The sequence below is a fragment of the Tympanuchus pallidicinctus genome, unplaced genomic scaffold (assembly GCF_026119805.1).
Source record: "Tympanuchus pallidicinctus isolate F22 unplaced genomic scaffold, pur_lepc_1.0 scaffold165, whole genome shotgun sequence".
In the NCBI taxonomy this organism is placed as follows: domain Eukaryota; kingdom Metazoa; phylum Chordata; class Aves; order Galliformes; family Phasianidae; genus Tympanuchus; species Tympanuchus pallidicinctus.
In genome coordinates, this window is record NW_026294685.1 from 31,437 (window position 1) to 49,965 (window position 18,529).

Sequence of the window (18,529 nt, forward strand, 5' to 3'; positions counted from 1 at the left end):
AGCAGACCTGCTGCAGACAGTGCCACCAGCTGTGTTTGAACAGCAGTGCCTCAGCGCACGCTCACAGTAAGGCACACCTACCTTGCAAGGGCCGCTCAGGAAGGTTGTGACACAGGCACCCATTGCTCCATTGCTCCCCTGAGTCCCAACTCCATTTCTCAGCCACTCACATGCCTCAATGTTCTGCAACAGAAAAGTCACAAGACGGAAATTCAATTCATCGCAGACGTCCTCAAACCTCCCTTCTCAGGGCAGTCGCACTCATTTCTCTGCATGAGAACTCAGGGAGGGCTTACCGAGTGAGCAGCATTTACTGCCAGTTGGCAGCAGCAACCTATGCCTAACTCTAACCTCCTAACAGTAACCTATGCCTAACTCTAACCTCCTAACAGTAACCTATGCCTAACTCTAAACTCCTAACAGTAACCTACGCCTAACGCTAAAACTAAACTGAACACTAAAACTAAGCTAACACTAAAATCAACAACAAAGCCCAGAAGTGGGACCTAACTCCTAAGGGGGAAGATGGAACTGGGGGCCCGCAGAAGCGCAGAGGAGCAACAAGGTGGAGGAGGAGCAGATGGTCAGCAATGCCACCCAGCTAATGCCGGGGGCGGGGGCCGCGCAGAGGGTAAGGGGCCGAGCGCCCGGACCAGCGATGGCGGAGCTGTGAGCGCGCCAACACAGGGCCTGGCACGGTGGTGTGGTGCCAGGCCAGCTGTGCCGCAGGCGGATCCACCTCCATGGGTTCCTCTGGAGGCGGATCCACCTCCATGGGCTCCTCTGGAGGTGGATCCACCTCCATGGGCTCCCCATGGTCGCTCACAGCGCTGGCCCGGGCGCGATGGAACCGGGCTCCCTTCCTCCTCTCCCTCCTCTGCTTGATGGTCATGGTGGGCCCCCTCCTCCTCTTCGGTTCTGGGGCCCCCAGCTCCCTCTTCCCATTTAAAACCACTCTCTCCTCAGCTCTCGCTCTCTTCGTGCTGGACATGGCTGCCACCTGCCCAGCACTCTCAGAGACGAGTGCGCCGGGTTGGGCGGCAGTGACCAAGGTGACGGCTGTGACATGGGCAAGGTTCCACAATGGCACCTGTGCTGCTGGGAGCGGCGTTCCGCACGGGATGAGGAGGGGGCTGCAGGGCACGGGACGGCGGCGAGAAGGCGCTCCCTGTGCCCAGCGGGCAGCCCTTCTCTGTGGCCAGCAACAGGGCACAGAGGAGCCGGAGCCGAGGAAAGGGCCCGCAGCCTCCTTCGCCCTCTGCACATCACATACAGGCGGTTCAGCACCAGGGCACTGACGTTGCATTTCCTGAACATGCAGCGTTTGGGACGCTGCCTTACTCCTGTGTTTGCATCAAATGCAACACGGAGGGAATCGCGCAGTGATTTCCTATTTCTAATGAAATAAAAGGGGTGAAGCAACAACTGATGTTTTCAGAATTGCTGTCACGGTTATCCTGTAGGCACGGCAATCCAAGCCTCCACCACCTGCTGCTTTAACTGCAGCCACATTTAACTCCCCTATTGTGCCACTCACATTAGGCAGCTCTTGCTTTCCCTCACTCAGAGTACAGAAACATTTCTATTTCTTAAAGTTAAGACATTATTTATAATAAGATTTAATTTATTATAAGGTATTATTTCATATCTTTGAGGCAACAGACCAATCATTGGACCAGTTCCACATGGGTATGAAATATCTGTGCCCACATTGCTCTCAGGAGGTGCAGTGTATGAACATCTAAAGCCACACAGCAGATTATGTCCTGCAACAGTGACTTTCCTTCTGCTTATTTATACCACTTCCTTACTGTTGGACTTCTTTCTAATTTGAGGACAGCAAGTCGTCTCACTGACTTAGCAGTTCACAGCAAGCATCATAACTGCTTAAAATTTAATTCCTTTCTTGATTAAACCACACACACACACACACACACACACACACTTGAAGGTCTACTAGGTCAAACAGTTTAGAAAACCCTCACTTTAACAGCTGTTGGCAATTTCTGTTGTGCAGCAAAAGGCAGATGTGACGTGTATTTTGGTGTGCTTAAAATAAGAGAACAGAAAAGGCAGCAGAAAAATTCATTCAGCTCGTAGCCGGGTGGAAGAGGACCTTGGCTGACCGTAGTTATGCCCGAGTTGGAGGACTTGCTGGCTGCTCTTGTCTTGGTGTGGATGTGCTGAGCGCAGCAGCTGCAGGAGCTGTTGTTGTGCTGCTGCCCCCTCAGGGCTCGGTTCTGAAGACGTTTTGCAGCTGCCAGTGAACTGCACTGGCCCCACCGTTCTCTGTGGACGTGGATGCAGAACCATTCACGCTTCCTCTGACGCCAGACGTGTCAGAAGAAAAGAAAAATCTTTCCTTGGTGTTTCTCTCCTCGTTGGAAACCTATTTCAGAATTTGTAAGTCACAAAAGTCAACGTGCAAAAGGTGGTGGTTTGAAGTCGGGCACACATGTAGCCACATTTTCTACTGCACACACAAAAGGCAGCTGAGCTGCACTCTGTAAAAATGCTGCAGTCCAAGAACTGCTATCAGCTGCACAGCTTTGACATTACAAAGAAAAGTTATTCACCAAACAACTTGTCTGCATTCTCTGAACATTGGATGATTGTAAAGAAAAAGCCACCTGCTGGCACTGATGGATTTCCCATTTATGATTTGCAACAACTTCAGAGGCAGCATGCGTAACAGTGCCAAGAAGAGATGTGACACAACGTGGAAAAATTAAGGCTGTGGAAGGGAGAATACATGCCTTCTGTAAACGCTGTCAGATTTTTTTTCCATGCAGGCCATTTGGGATGCAGTACTAAGAACTGTACTCAAGTCTTATTACTAAGCTACACTGCCTTTATCTTTTCAAATAATTACTGCAGCCTGGTTTTCCATCCAGCCTCAGTATCCATCAACTGGGGGGGCCTCTTCAAACCTCACAGAGATGGGAACAGGCCTCGGTCATCCTGATGCCCTGTAAAGTATCATCACACCTATGGGGCCTAGAGGGAGGATTCCTTCGTACATGGAAGGGTTTGGGCTGGAAAGGACCTTTAAGATCACCTAGTGCCAACTCCCCTGCTTACAGCAGCTTCTGCTAGACCAGATTGCTCAAAGCCCCATCCAGTCTGACCTTGAATGCTTCCAGGGAGGAAGCATCCACAACCTTGAGGAAGACTGTGAAGCAAAACAGACCTGGCTGGCCTGAAAGGGTCAAACAGGGAACACGCGGCCCCTCCTGAAAGGGAAGGACTGCCATGTGAAACTGGCAAGCATAAGCTACAGCTTCTTCGTTCCGTGACCAAGAGCAGAACATGTTCTGTGGAGAGAACACCTTTTGATCACTGTACTGACCATAATCCACAAAGAGCTAATTAAGTAATGATGTATTGCTGTCAGCTGCATGAATGTTATCTGATTGAAGTATTGTATACTCCTGTAGCTAAAAGATATAAAAACGCTGTAACAACAATAAACTTTGCTTCTTGCGCCACCAGAGCCTTAAGCCCGTCTGTCCCAGGCGTCTTGAGCTGGTCTCCGTCAGATGGGATGTTCTGGGAAAGTGTGGGATGGTTCTGCGATGGGCTGGGATGTTCTGGGATGTGTTGCGATGTGCTGGGATGATGCTGGGGAGTGCAGGGCTTGGGCTGGGCAGTGGCTGGGATGTGCTGGATGGTGTGAGCTGTTCTGGGATGTGCTGGAATAGTGCTGGAATGGTGCTGGAATGGTGCTGGGATGATGCTGGGATGGTGCTGGGAAGGTGCTGGGAAGGTGTGGGATGGTGCTGGGATGTGCTGGGATGTTCTGGGATGGTGCTGGGAAGGTGTGGGATGGTGCTGGTATGTGGCTGGGACATGCTGGGATGGTATGGAATTGTGTGGGACGTGCTGGGTTGTGCTGGGATGGGGCTGGGACGTGCTGGGTTGTTGTGGGATGGTGCTGCAATGTACTGGGATGCAGCTGGGATGGTGCTGGTTTGTGCTGTGATGGTGTGGAGGATGTGTGATGCGGCTGGGAGGTGCTTGAATGGTGCTGGGAAGGTGCTGGGATCGTGTGGAATAGTATGGGATGTCTAGGTTGTGCTGGGATGAGCTGGGATGTGCTGGGATGTACTGGGATGGTGCTGCAAAGGTGTGGGATGGTTCTGGGATATGCTGGGATGCGGTGGTCTTCTGCTGGGATGTCCTGGAATGTGCTGGGACGTGCTGGGGTGTGCTGGGTTGGGGCTGGCATGTGCTGTGATGGTGCTGGGGTGTGCTGGGATGTTGTGGGATGATGCTGGGATATGCTGAGACGTGCTGGAATCTGCTGGGATGCTGCTGGGAAGGTGTGGGATTGTTGTAGGATATGCTGGGATGCAGTGGGCTGGTGCTGGGTTGTCCTGGGATTATGCTAGTACAGGGCTGGGATGGTTCAGGGATGGTGCTGGAATGTGCCGGAATTGTGTGGGACGTGCTGGGTTGTGCTGGGATGGGGCTGCACTGTACTGGGATGGTGTGGGATGCAGTTGGGATGGTGCTGGTTTGTGCTGAGATGGCGTGGAGGATGTGTGATGGGGCTGGGATGTGCTGGAATGGTGCTGGGATAGTGCTGGAATTGTGTGGAATAGTATGGGATGTCAGGATTGTGCTGGGATGGTGCTCAGATGTGCTGTGATGAGCTGGGCTGTGGTTGGGATGTGGTGGGCCATGCTGGGATGGTGCTGGGATGTGCTGGGATGTGGTGGGATGTACTGGGATGGGGCTCGAATGTCCTGGGATGTGCTGGGATGATGTGGGATGGTGCTGTGAAGTGTTGGTATGTTGTGGGACGCAGCAGCTGGGATGAGATGTGCTGGGATGTGCTGGGATCATCCTTGGACTTGCTGGGGTGTTGTGGGATGGTGCTGGGATGTGCTAGGACTGTGTGGGATGTGCTTGAATGGTGCTTAGATGGTGCTGGGATGCTGAGCGCCAGCCAGCTGCCCACCTGGCAGCTCTGCAACTTGCATATCTCTGCTACGCAGCTGCGTAGATGGCAGCGTGTGATGGAAAGTTCTCCTCAGGCTTTGGGTGCAGAAGTGCCTGCAGGGAAGGCCGGGCCAAAATCCTTGGCTGCCTGCCATGCTGGAGCCCCACAGGCGTCCCAGGGGTGGCTGTTGTCTCTATTGACTTCACCAAAAAGACCATTTGGTTCAATCCTTTGTTTGTCTGAAATGTATTTTTGTGCTTTGTGTTCAGGTCCTGAGAGACAGAAAGAGGCATGGAGAATTGGAGAATATCCGCAGAGGCTCTGCCATGTCGTGAAGAAAATGGTGAAGGAGAAGGCAGCACAGGGTGGGTGTCTTTCTGTCTGTTCACTGAAGGACTGGGGAAGCAGAGTTTCTAGATAGATACATGGATGGGATACAGGTGCTGGGATGGTCCTGGTTGTGCAGGGATGGTGTGGGATGATGCTGGGCTGTTGCTGGCATGTGCTGGGATGGTTCTGCGATGGTGCTGGGATGGTGTGGGATTGTGATGTGATTTTGCTGGGGTGTTGCTCAGATGTGCTGGGATGTGCTGGGATGTACTGGGAAGTTCTGGGTTGGGGCTGGAATGTGCTGGGATATGCATGGGACATAGTGTGATATGCTGGGATGCTGCTGGGATGTGCTGGGATGTGCTGGGCTGGGGCTGGGATGGTGCTGGAATGTGATGGGATATGCTGGGATGTGCTGGGATGGTGTGGGGTTGTGATGGGATTGTGATGGGATGTTCTGGGAAAGTGTGGGATGGTTCTGCGATGGGCTGGGATGTTCTGGGATGTGTTACGATGTGCTGGGATGATGCTGGGATGTGCTGGGATGATGTTGGGGAGTGGAGGGCTTGGGCTGGGCAGTGGCTGGGATGTGCTGGATGGTGTGGGCTGTTCTGGGATGTGCAGGAATAGTGCTGGAATGGTGCTGGAATGGTGCTGGGATGATGCTGGGATGGTGCTGGGATGTGCTGGGATGTGCTGGGATGGTGGTGGGAAGGTGTGGGATGGTTCTAGGATATGCTGGGATGTGGTGAGCTTGCGCTGGTATGTCCTGGGATGGTGCTGGTATGTGGCTGGGACGTGCTGGGATGGTATGGAATTGTGTGGGACGTGCTGGGTTGTGCTGGGATGGGGCTGGGACGTGCTGGGTTGTTGTAGGATGGTGCTGCAATGTACTGGGATGTTGTGGGATGCAGCTGGGATGGTGCTGGTTTGTTCTGTGATGGTGTGGAGGATGTGTGATGCGGCTGGGAGGTGCTTGAATGGTGTTGGGAAGGTGCTGGGATCGTGTGGAATAGTATGGGATGTCTAGGTTGTGCTGGGATGAGCTGGGATGTGCTGGGATGTACTGGGATGGTGCTGCAAAGGTGTGGGATGGTTCTGGGATGTGCTGGGATGCGGTGGTCTTGTGCTGGGATGTCCTGGAATGTGCTGGGACGTGCTGGGGTGTGCTGGGTTGGGGCTGGCATGTGCTGGGATGGTGCTGGGTTGTGCTGGGATGTTGTGGGATGGTGCTGGTATGCGGCTGGGATGTTGTGCGCTGGTGCTGTGAATGTGCTGGGAAGGTGATGGGCAGGTGGTGGGATAGTGTGGAACTGTGTGGGACGTGCTGGGTTGTGCCAGGATGGGGCTGGGACCAGCTGGGATGTTGTGGGATGCAGCTGGGATTGTGCTGGGTTGTACTGGGATGTGCTGGGATGTTGTGGGACGCAGCGGCTGGGATGAGATGTGCTGGGATCATCCTTGGACATACTGGGGTGTTGTGGGATGGTGCTGGGATGATGTGGGACGGTGCTTGGACATGCTGGGATATTGTGGGATGGTGCTGGTGTGTGCTGGGATGGTGCTGGGATGTTCTGTATTGTGTGGGATGTGCTTGAATGGTGCTTAGATGGTGCTGGGATGCTGAGTGCCAGCCAGCTGCCCACGTGGCATCTCTGCAACTTGCATATCTCTGCTACGCAGCTGCGTAGATGGCAGCGTGTGATGGAAAGTTCTCCTCAGGCTTTGGGTGCAGAAGTGCCTGCAGGGAAGGCCGGGCCAAAATCCTTGGCTGCCTCCCGTGCTGGAGCCCCACAGGCGTCCCAGGGGTGGCTGTTGTCTCTATTGACTTCACCAAAAAGACCATTTGGTTCAATCCTTTGTTTGTCTGAAATGTATTTTTGTGCTTTGTGTTCAGGTCCTGAGAGACAGAAAGAGGCATGGAGAATTGGAGAATATCCGCAGAGGCTCTGCCATGTCGTGAAGAAAATGGTGAAGGAGAAGGCAGCACAGGGTGGGTGTCTTTCTGTCTGTTCACTGAAGGACTGGGGAAGCAGAGTTTCTAGATAGGTACGTGGATGGGATACAGGTGCTGGGATGGTTCTGGGATGTGCTGGGATGTGCTTGAATGGTGCTGGAACGTGCTGGGATGGTCCTGGTTGTGCAGGGATGGTGTGGGATGATGCTGGGATGATGCTGGGATGTGCTGGGATGTGCTGGGATGTGCTGGGATGGTGTGGGAACTTGATGGGATGGTGTGGGATGATGCTGGGATGATGCTGGGCTGTTGCTGGCATGTGCTGGGATGGTGCTTGGATGGTTCTGCGATGGTGCTGGGATGGTGTGGGATTGTGATGTGATTTTGCTGGGGTGTTGCTCAGATGTACTGGGATGTGCTGGGATGTACTGGGAAGTTGTGGGTTGGGGCTGGAATGTGCTGGGATATGCATGGGACATAGTGTGATATGCTGGGATGCTGCTGGGATGTGCTGGGATGTGCTGGGCTGGGGCTGGGATGGTGCTGGAATGTGATGGGATATGCTGGGATGTGCTGGGATGGTGTGGGGTTGTGATGGGATTGTGATGGGATGTTCTGGGAAAGTGTGGGATGGTTCTGCGATGGGCTGGGATGTTCTGGGATGTGTTACGATGTGCTGGGATGATGCTGGGATGTGCTGGGATGATGTTGGGGAGTGGAGGGCTTGGGCTGGGCAGTGGCTGGGATGTGCTGGATGGTGTGGGCTGTTCTGGGATGTGCTGGAATAGTGCTGGAATGGTGCTGGAATGGTGCTGGGATGATGCTGGGATGGTGCTGGGATGTGCTGGGATGTGCTGGGATGGTGGTGGGAAGGTGTGGGATGGTTCTAGGATATGCTGGGATGTGGTGAGCTTGCGCTGGTATGTCCTGGGATGGTGCTGGTATGTGGCTGGGACGTGCTGGGACGTGCTGGGATGGTATGGAATTGTGTGGGACGTGCTGGGTTGTGCTGGGATGGGGCTGGGACGTGCTGGGTTGTTGTAGGATGGTGCTGCAATGTACTGGGATGTTGTGGGATGCAGCTGGGATGGTGCTGGTTTGTTCTGTGATGGTGTGGAGGATGTGTGATGCGGCTGGGAGGTGCTTGAATGGTGTTGGGAAGGTGCTGGGATCGTGTGGAATAGTATGGGATGTCTAGGTTGTGCTGGGATGAGCTGGGATGTGCTGGGATGTACTGGGATGGTGCTGCAAAGGTGTGGGATGGTTCTGGGATATGCTGGGATGCGGTGGTCTTGTGCTGGGATGTCCTGGAATGTGCTGGGACGTGCTGGGGTGTGCTGGGTTGGGGCTGGCATGTGCTGGGATGGTGCTGGGTTGTGCTGGGATGTTGTGGGATGGTGCTGGTATGCGGCTGGGATGTTGTGCGCTGGTGCTGTGAATGTGCTGGGAAGGTGATGGGCAGGTGGTGGGATAGTGTGGAACTGTGTGGGACGTGCTGGGTTGTGCCAGGATGGGGCTGGGACCAGCTGGGATGTTGTGGGATGCAGCTGGGATTGTGCTGGGTTGTACTGGGATGTGCTGGGATGTTGTGGGACGCAGCGGCTGGGATGAGATGTGCTGGGATCATCCTTGGACATACTGGGGTGTTGTGGGATGGTGTGGAATGGTGCTGGGATGTGCTGCGAAGTGGTGGGATGTTCTGGGATGCAGTGGCTGGGATGAGATGTGCTGGGATCATCCTTGAACATGCTGGGGTGTTGTGGGATGGTGCTGGGATGATGTGGGACGGTGCTTGGACATGCTGGGATATTGTGGGATGGTGCTGGTGTGTGCTGGGATGGTGCTGGGATGTTCTGTATTGTGTGGGATGTGCTTGAATGGTGCTTAGATGGTGCTGGGATGCTGAGTGCCAGCCAGCTGCCCACGTGGCATCTCTGCAACTTGCATATCTCTGCTACGCAGCTGCGTAGATGGCAGCGTGTGATGGAAAGTTCTCCTCAGGCTTTGGGTGCAGAAGTGCCTGCAGGGAAGGCCGGGCCAAAATCCTTGGCTGCCTCCCGTGCTGGAGCCCCACAGGCGTCCCAGGGGTGGCTGTTGTCTCTATTGACTTCACCAAAAAGACCATTTGGTTCAATCCTTTGTTTGTCTGAAATGTATTTTTGTGCTTTGTGTTCAGGTCCTGAGAGACAGAAAGAGGCATGGAGAATTGGAGAATATCCGCAGAGGCTCTGCCATGTCGTGAAGAAAATGGTGAAGGAGAAGGCAGCACAGGGTGGGTGTCTTTCTGTCTGTTCACTGAAGGACTGGGGAAGCAGAGTTTCTAGATAGGTACGTGGATGGGATACAGGTGCTGGGATGGTTCTGGGATGTGCTGGGATGTGCTTGAATGGTGCTGGAACGTGCTGGGATGGTCCTGGTTGTGCAGGGATGGTGTGGGATGATGCTGGGATGATGCTGGGATGTGCTGGGATGTGCTGGGATGTGCTGGGATGGTGTGGGAACTTGATGGGATGGTGTGGGATGATGCTGGGATGATGCTGGGCTGTTGCTGGCATGTGCTGGGATGGTGCTTGGATGGTTCTGCGATGGTGCTGGGATGGTGTGGGATTGTGATGTGATTTTGCTGGGGTGTTGCTCAGATGTACTGGGATGTGCTGGGATGTACTGGGAAGTTGTGGGTTGGGGCTGGAATGTGCTGGGATATGCATGGGACATAGTGTGATATGCTGGGATGCTGCTGGGATGTGCTGGGATGTGCTGGGCTGGGGCTGGGATGGTGCTGGAATGTGATGGGATATGCTGGGATGTGCTGGGATGGTGTGGGGTTGTGATGGGATTGTGATGGGATGTTCTGGGAAAGTGTGGGATGGTTCTGCGATGGGCTGGGATGTTCTGGGATGTGTTACGATGTGCTGGGATGATGCTGGGATGTGCTGGGATGATGTTGGGGAGTGGAGGGCTTGGGCTGGGCAGTGGCTGGGATGTGCTGGATGGTGTGGGCTGTTCTGGGATGTGCAGGAATAGTGCTGGAATGGTGCTGGAATGGTGCTGGGATGATGCTGGGATGGTGCTGGGATGTGCTGGGATGTGCTGGGATGGTGGTGGGAAGGTGTGGGATGGTTCTAGGATATGCTGGGATGTGGTGAGCTTGCGCTGGTATGTCCTGGGATGGTGCTGGTATGTGGCTGGGACGTGCTGGGATGGTATGGAATTGTGTGGGACGTGCTGGGTTGTGCTGGGATGGGGCTGGGACGTGCTGGGTTGTTGTAGGATGGTGCTGCAATGTACTGGGATGTTGTGGGATGCAGCTGGGATGGTGCTGGTTTGTTCTGTGATGGTGTGGAGGATGTGTGATGCGGCTGGGAGGTGCTTGAATGGTGTTGGGAAGGTGCTGGGATCGTGTGGAATAGTATGGGATGTCTAGGTTGTGCTGGGATGAGCTGGGATGTGCTGGGATGTACTGGGATGGTGCTGCAAAGGTGTGGGATGGTTCTGGGATATGCTGGGATGCGGTGGTCTTGTGCTGGGATGTCCTGGAATGTGCTGGGACGTGCTGGGGTGTGCTGGGTTGGGGCTGGCATGTGCTGGGATGGTGCTGGGTTGTGCTGGGATGTTGTGGGATGGTGCTGGTATGCGGCTGGGATGTTGTGCGCTGGTGCTGTGAATGTGCTGGGAAGGTGATGGGCAGGTGGTGGGATAGTGTGGAACTGTGTGGGACGTGCTGGGTTGTGCCAGGATGGGGCTGGGACCAGCTGGGATGTTGTGGGATGCAGCTGGGATTGTGCTGGGTTGTACTGGGATGTGCTGGGATGTTGTGGGACGCAGCGGCTGGGATGAGATGTGCTGGGATCATCCTTGGACATACTGGGGTGTTGTGGGATGGTGTGGAATGGTGCTGGAATGTGCTGCGAAGTGGTGGGATGTTCTGGGATGCAGTGGCTGGGATGAGATGTGCTGGGATCATCCTTGAACATGCTGGGGTGTTGTGGGATGGTGCTGGGATGATGTGGGACGGTGCTTGGACATGCTGGGATATTGTGGGATGGTGCTGGTGTGTGCTGGGATGGTGCTGGGATGTTCTGTATTGTGTGGGATGTGCTTGAATGGTGCTTAGATGGTGCTGGGATGCTGAGTGCCAGCCAGCTGCCCACGTGGCATCTCTGCAACTTGCATATCTCTGCTACGCAGCTGCGTAGATGGCAGCGTGTGATGGAAAGTTCTCCTCAGGCTTTGGGTGCAGAAGTGCCTGCAGGGAAGGCCGGGCCAAAATCCTTGGCTGCCTCCCGTGCTGGAGCCCCACAGGCGTCCCAGGGGTGGCTGTTGTCTCTATTGACTTCACCAAAAAGACCATTTGGTTCAATCCTTTGTTTGTCTGAAATGTATTTTTGTGCTTTGTGTTCAGGTCCTGAGAGACAGAAAGAGGCATGGAGAATTGGAGAATATCCGCAGAGGCTCTGCCATGTCGTGAAGAAAATGGTGAAGGAGAAGGCAGCACAGGGTGGGTGTCTTTCTGTCTGTTCACTGAAGGACTGGGGAAGCAGAGTTTCTAGATAGGTACGTGGATGGGATACAGGTGCTGGGATGATGCTGGGATGATGCTGGGATGTGCTGGGATGTGCTGGGATGTGCTGGGATGGTGTGGGAACTTGATGGGATGGTGTGGGATGATGCTGGGATGATGCTGGGCTGTTGCTGGCATGTGCTGGGATGGTGCTTGGATGGTTCTGCGATGGTGCTGGGATGGTGTGGGATTGTGATGTGATTTTGCTGGGGTGTTGCTCAGATGTACTGGGATGTGCTGGGATGTACTGGGAAGTTGTGGGTTGGGGCTGGAATGTGCTGGGATATGCATGGGACATAGTGTGATATGCTGGGATGCTGCTGGGATGTGCTGGGATGTGCTGGGCTGGGTCTGGGATGGTGCTGGAATGTGATGGGATATGCTGGGATGTGCTGGGATGGTGTGGGGTTGTGATGGGATTGTGATGGGATGTTCTGGGAAAGTGTGGGATGGTTCTGCGATGGGCTGGGATGTTCTGGGATGTGTTACGATGTGCTGGGATGATGCTGGGATGTGCTGGGATGATGTTGGGGAGTGGAGGGCTTGGGCTGGGCAGTGGCTGGGATGTGCTGGATGGTGTGGGCTGTTCTGGGATGTGCAGGAATAGTGCTGGAATGGTGCTGGAATGGTGCTGGGATGATGCTGGGATGGTGCTGGGATGTGCTGGGATGTGCTGGGATGGTGGTGGGAAGGTGTGGGATGGTTCTAGGATATGCTGGGATGTGGTGAGCTTGCGCTGGTATGTCCTGGGATGGTGCTGGTATGTGGCTGGGACGTGCTGGGACGTGCTGGGATGGTATGGAATTGTGTGGGACGTGCTGGGTTGTGCTGGGATGGGGCTGGGACGTGCTGGGTTGTTGTAGGATGGTGCTGCAATGTACTGGGATGTTGTGGGATGCAGCTGGGATGGTGCTGGTTTGTTCTGTGATGGTGTGGAGGATGTGTGATGCGGCTGGGAGGTGCTTGAATGGTGTTGGGAAGGTGCTGGGATCGTGTGGAATAGTATGGGATGTCTAGGTTGTGCTGGGATGAGCTGGGATGTGCTGGGATGTACTGGGATGGTGCTGCAAAGGTGTGGGATGGTTCTGGGATATGCTGGGATGCGGTGGTCTTGTGCTGGGATGTCCTGGAATGTGCTGGGACGTGCTGGGGTGTGCTGGGTTGGGGCTGGCATGTGCTGGGATGGTGCTGGGTTGTGCTGGGATGTTGTGGGATGGTGCTGGTATGCGGCTGGGATGTTGTGCGCTGGTGCTGTGAATGTGCTGGGAAGGTGATGGGCAGGTGGTGGGATAGTGTGGAACTGTGTGGGACGTGCTGGGTTGTGCCAGGATGGGGCTGGGACCAGCTGGGATGTTGTGGGATGCAGCTGGGATTGTGCTGGGTTGTACTGGGATGTGCTGGGATGTTGTGGGACGCAGCGGCTGGGATGAGATGTGCTGGGATCATCCTTGGACATACTGGGGTGTTGTGGGATGGTGTGGAATGGTGCTGGAATGTGCTGCGAAGTGGTGGGATGTTCTGGGATGCAGTGGCTGGGATGAGATGTGCTGGGATCATCCTTGAACATGCTGGGGTGTTGTGGGATGGTGCTGGGATGATGTGGGACGGTGCTTGGACATGCTGGGATATTGTGGGATGGTGCTGGTGTGTGCTGGGATGGTGCTGGGATGTTCTGTATTGTGTGGGATGTGCTTGAATGGTGCTTAGATGGTGCTGGGATGCTGAGTGCCAGCCAGCTGCCCACGTGGCATCTCTGCAACTTGCATATCTCTGCTACGCAGCTGCGTAGATGGCAGCGTGTGATGGAAAGTTCTCCTCAGGCTTTGGGTGCAGAAGTGCCTGCAGGGAAGGCCGGGCCAAAATCCTTGGCTGCCTCCCGTGCTGGAGCCCCACAGGCGTCCCAGGGGTGGCTGTTGTCTCTATTGACTTCACCAAAAAGACCATTTGGTTCAATCCTTTGTTTGTCTGAAATGTATTTTTGTGCTTTGTGTTCAGGTCCTGAGAGACAGAAAGAGGCATGGAGAATTGGAGAATATCCGCAGAGGCTCTGCCATGTCGTGAAGAAAATGGTGAAGGAGAAGGCAGCACAGGGTGGGTGTCTTTCTGTCTGTTCACTGAAGGACTGGGGAAGCAGAGTTTCTAGATAGGTACGTGGATGGGATACAGGTGCTGGGATGGTTCTGGGATGTGCTGGGATGTGCTTGAATGGTGCTGGAACGTGCTGGGATGGTCCTGGTTGTGCAGGGATGGTGTGGGATGATGCTGGGATGATGCTGGGATGTGCTGGGATGTGCTGGGATGTGCTGGGATGGTGTGGGAACTTGATGGGATGGTGTGGGATGATGCTGGGATGATGCTGGGCTGTTGCTGGCATGTGCTGGGATGGTGCTTGGATGGTTCTGCGATGGTGCTGGGATGGTGTGGGATTGTGATGTGATTTTGCTGGGGTGTTGCTCAGATGTACTGGGATGTGCTGGGATGTACTGGGAAGTTGTGGGTTGGGGCTGGAATGTGCTGGGATATGCATGGGACATAGTGTGATATGCTGGGATGCTGCTGGGATGTGCTGGGATGTGCTGGGCTGGGTCTGGGATGGTGCTGGAATGTGATGGGATATGCTGGGATGTGCTGGGATGGTGTGGGGTTGTGATGGGATTGTGATGGGATGTTCTGGGAAAGTGTGGGATGGTTCTGCGATGGGCTGGGATGTTCTGGGATGTGTTACGATGTGCTGGGATGATGCTGGGATGTGCTGGGATGATGTTGGGGAGTGGAGGGCTTGGGCTGGGCAGTGGCTGGGATGTGCTGGATGGTGTGGGCTGTTCTGGGATGTGCTGGAATAGTGCTGGAATGGTGCTGGAATGGTGCTGGGATGATGCTGGGATGGTGCTGGGATGTGCTGGGATGTGCTGGGATGGTGGTGGGAAGGTGTGGGATGGTTCTAGGATATGCTGGGATGTGGTGAGCTTGCGCTGGTATGTCCTGGGATGGTGCTGGTATGTGGCTGGGACGTGCTGGGACGTGCTGGGATGGTATGGAATTGTGTGGGACGTGCTGGGTTGTGCTGGGATGGGGCTGGGACGTGCTGGGTTGTTGTAGGATGGTGCTGCAATGTACTGGGATGTTGTGGGATGCAGCTGGGATGGTGCTGGTTTGTTCTGTGATGGTGTGGAGGATGTGTGATGCGGCTGGGAGGTGCTTGAATGGTGTTGGGAAGGTGCTGGGATCGTGTGGAATAGTATGGGATGTCTAGGTTGTGCTGGGATGAGCTGGGATGTGCTGGGATGTACTGGGATGGTGCTGCAAAGGTGTGGGATGGTTCTGGGATATGCTGGGATGCGGTGGTCTTGTGCTGGGATGTCCTGGAATGTGCTGGGACGTGCTGGGGTGTGCTGGGTTGGGGCTGGCATGTGCTGGGATGGTGCTGGGTTGTGCTGGGATGTTGTGGGATGGTGCTGGTATGCGGCTGGGATGTTGTGCGCTGGTGCTGTGAATGTGCTGGGAAGGTGATGGGCAGGTGGTGGGATAGTGTGGAACTGTGTGGGACGTGCTGGGTTGTGCCAGGATGGGGCTGGGACCAGCTGGGATGTTGTGGGATGCAGCTGGGATTGTGCTGGGTTGTACTGGGATGTGCTGGGATGTTGTGGGACGCAGCGGCTGGGATGAGATGTGCTGGGATCATCCTTGGACATACTGGGGTGTTGTGGGATGGTGTGGAATGGTGCTGGAATGTGCTGCGAAGTGGTGGGATGTTCTGGGATGCAGTGGCTGGGATGAGATGTGCTGGGATCATCCTTGAACATGCTGGGGTGTTGTGGGATGGTGCTGGGATGATGTGGGACGGTGCTTGGACATGCTGGGATATTGTGGGATGGTGCTGGTGTGTGCTGGGATGGTGCTGGGATGTTCTGTATTGTGTGGGATGTGCTTGAATGGTGCTTAGATGGTGCTGGGATGCTGAGTGCCAGCCAGCTGCCCACGTGGCATCTCTGCAACTTGCATATCTCTGCTACGCAGCTGCGTAGATGGCAGCGTGTGATGGAAAGTTCTCCTCAGGCTTTGGGTGCAGAAGTGCCTGCAGGGAAGGCCGGGCCAAAATCCTTGGCTGCCTCCCGTGCTGGAGCCCCACAGGCGTCCCAGGGGTGGCTGTTGTCTCTATTGACTTCACCAAAAAGACCATTTGGTTCAATCCTTTGTTTGTCTGAAATGTATTTTTGTGCTTTGTGTTCAGGTCCTGAGAGACAGAAAGAGGCATGGAGAATTGGAGAATATCCGCAGAGGCTCTGCCATGTCGTGAAGAAAATGGTGAAGGAGAAGGCAGCACAGGGTGGGTGTCTTTCTGTCTGTTCACTGAAGGACTGGGGAAGCAGAGTTTCTAGATAGGTACGTGGATGGGATACAGGTGCTGGGATGGTTCTGGGATGTGCTGGGATGTGCTTGAATGGTGCTGGAACGTGCTGGGATGGTCCTGGTTGTGCAGGGATGGTGTGGGATGATGCTGGGATGATGCTGGGATGTGCTGGGATGTGCTGGGATGTGCTGGGATGGTGTGGGAACTTGATGGGATGGTGTGGGATGATGCTGGGATGATGCTGGGCTGTTGCTGGCATGTGCTGGGATGGTGCTTGGATGGTTCTGCGATGGTGCTGGGATGGTGTGGGATTGTGATGTGATTTTGCTGGGGTGTTGCTCAGATGTACTGGGATGTGCTGGGATGTACTGGGAAGTTGTGGGTTGGGGCTGGAATGTGCTGGGATATGCATGGGACATAGTGTGATATGCTGGGATGCTGCTGGGATGTGCTGGGATGTGCTGGGCTGGGTCTGGGATGGTGCTGGAATGTGATGGGATATGCTGGGATGTGCTGGGATGGTGTGGGGTTGTGATGGGATTGTGATGGGATGTTCTGGGAAAGTGTGGGATGGTTCTGCGATGGGCTGGGATGTTCTGGGATGTGTTACGATGTGCTGGGATGATGCTGGGATGTGCTGGGATGATGTTGGGGAGTGGAGGGCTTGGGCTGGGCAGTGGCTGGGATGTGCTGGATGGTGTGGGCTGTTCTGGGATGTGCAGGAATAGTGCTGGAATGGTGCTGGAATGGTGCTGGGATGATGCTGGGATGGTGCTGGGATGTGCTGGGATGTGCTGGGATGGTGGTGGGAAGGTGTGGGATGGTTCTAGGATATGCTGGGATGTGGTGAGCTTGCGCTGGTATGTCCTGGGATGGTGCTGGTATGTGGCTGGGACGTGCTGGGACGTGCTGGGATGGTATGGAATTGTGTGGGACGTGCTGGGTTGTGCTGGGATGGGGCTGGGACGTGCTGGGTTGTTGTAGGATGGTGCTGCAATGTACTGGGATGTTGTGGGATGCAGCTGGGATGGTGCTGGTTTGTTCTGTGATGGTGTGGAGGATGTGTGATGCGGCTGGGAGGTGCTTGAATGGTGTTGGGAAGGTGCTGGGATCGTGTGGAATAGTATGGGATGTCTAGGTTGTGCTGGGATGAGCTGGGATGTGCTGGGATGTACTGGGATGGTGCTGCAAAGGTGTGGGATGGTTCTGGGATATGCTGGGATGCGGTGGTCTTGTGCTGGGATGTCCTGGAATGTGCTGGGACGTGCTGGGGTGTGCTGGGTTGGGGCTGGCATGTGCTGGGATGGTGCTGGGTTGTGCTGGGATGTTGTGGGATGGTGCTGGTATGCGGCTGGGATGTTGTGCGCTGGTGCTGTGAATGTGCTGGGAAGGTGATGGGCAGGTGGTGGGATAGTGTGGAACTGTGTGGGACGTGCTGGGTTGTGCCAGGATGGGGCTGGGACCAGCTGGGATGTTGTGGGATGCAGCTGGGATTGTGCTGGGTTGTACTGGGATGTGCTGGGATGTTGTGGGACGCAGCGGCTGGGATGAGATGTGCTGGGATCATCCTTGAACATGCTGGGGTGTTGTGGGATGGTGCTGGGATGATGTGGGACGGTGCTTGGACATGCTGGGATATTGTGGGATGGTGCTGGTGTGTGCTGGGATGGTGCTGGGATGTTCTGTATTGTGTGGGATGTGCTTGAATGGTGCTTAGATGGTGCTGGGATGCTGAGTGCCAGCCAGCTGCCCACGTGGCATCTCTGCAACTTGCATATCTCTGCTACGCAGCTGCGTAGATGGCAGCGTGTGATGGAAAGTTCTCCTCAGGCTTTGGGTGCAGAAGTGCCTGCAGGGAAGGCCGGGCCAAAATCCTTGGCTGCCTCCCGTGCTGGAGCCCCACAGGCGTCCCAGGGGTGGCTGTTGTCTCTATTGACTTCACCAAAAAGACCATTTGGTTCAATCCTTTGTTTGTCTGAAATGTATTTTTGTGCTTTGTGTTCAGGTCCTGAGAGACAGAAAGAGGCATGGAGAATTGGAGAATATCCGCAGAGGCTCTGCCATGTCGTGAAGAAAATGGTGAAGGAGAAGGCAGCACAGGGTGGGTGTCTTTCTGTCTGTTCACTGAAGGACTGGGGAAGCAGAGTTTCTAGATAGGTACGTGGATGGGATACAGGTGCTGGGATGGTTCTGGGATGTGCTGGGATGTGCTTGAATGGTGCTGGAACATGCTGGGATGGTCCTGGTTGTGCAGGGATGGTGTGGGATGATGCTGGGATGATGCTGGGATGTGCTGGGATGTGCTGGGATGGTGTGGGATGGTGCTGCGAAGTGGTGGAATGTTCTCTGATGCAGCTGCTGGGATGAGATGTGCTGGGATGATGC

The 18,529-nt window shown here is 54.9% G+C and overlaps 1 long non-coding RNA gene across 1 annotated transcript; it reads left to right on the forward strand.

Annotated features, from left to right (window-relative positions):
• The first annotated feature begins 13,741 nt into the window (after window positions 1–13,741).
• On the forward strand, window positions 13,742–18,290 carry LOC128078256 (uncharacterized). Its single transcript, XR_008205487.1, has 3 exons — window positions 13,742–13,884; window positions 16,025–16,120; window positions 18,150–18,290. It is a non-coding gene; the product is annotated as an uncharacterized LOC128078256 (long non-coding RNA).
• Window positions 18,291–18,529: the final 239 nt, after the last annotated feature.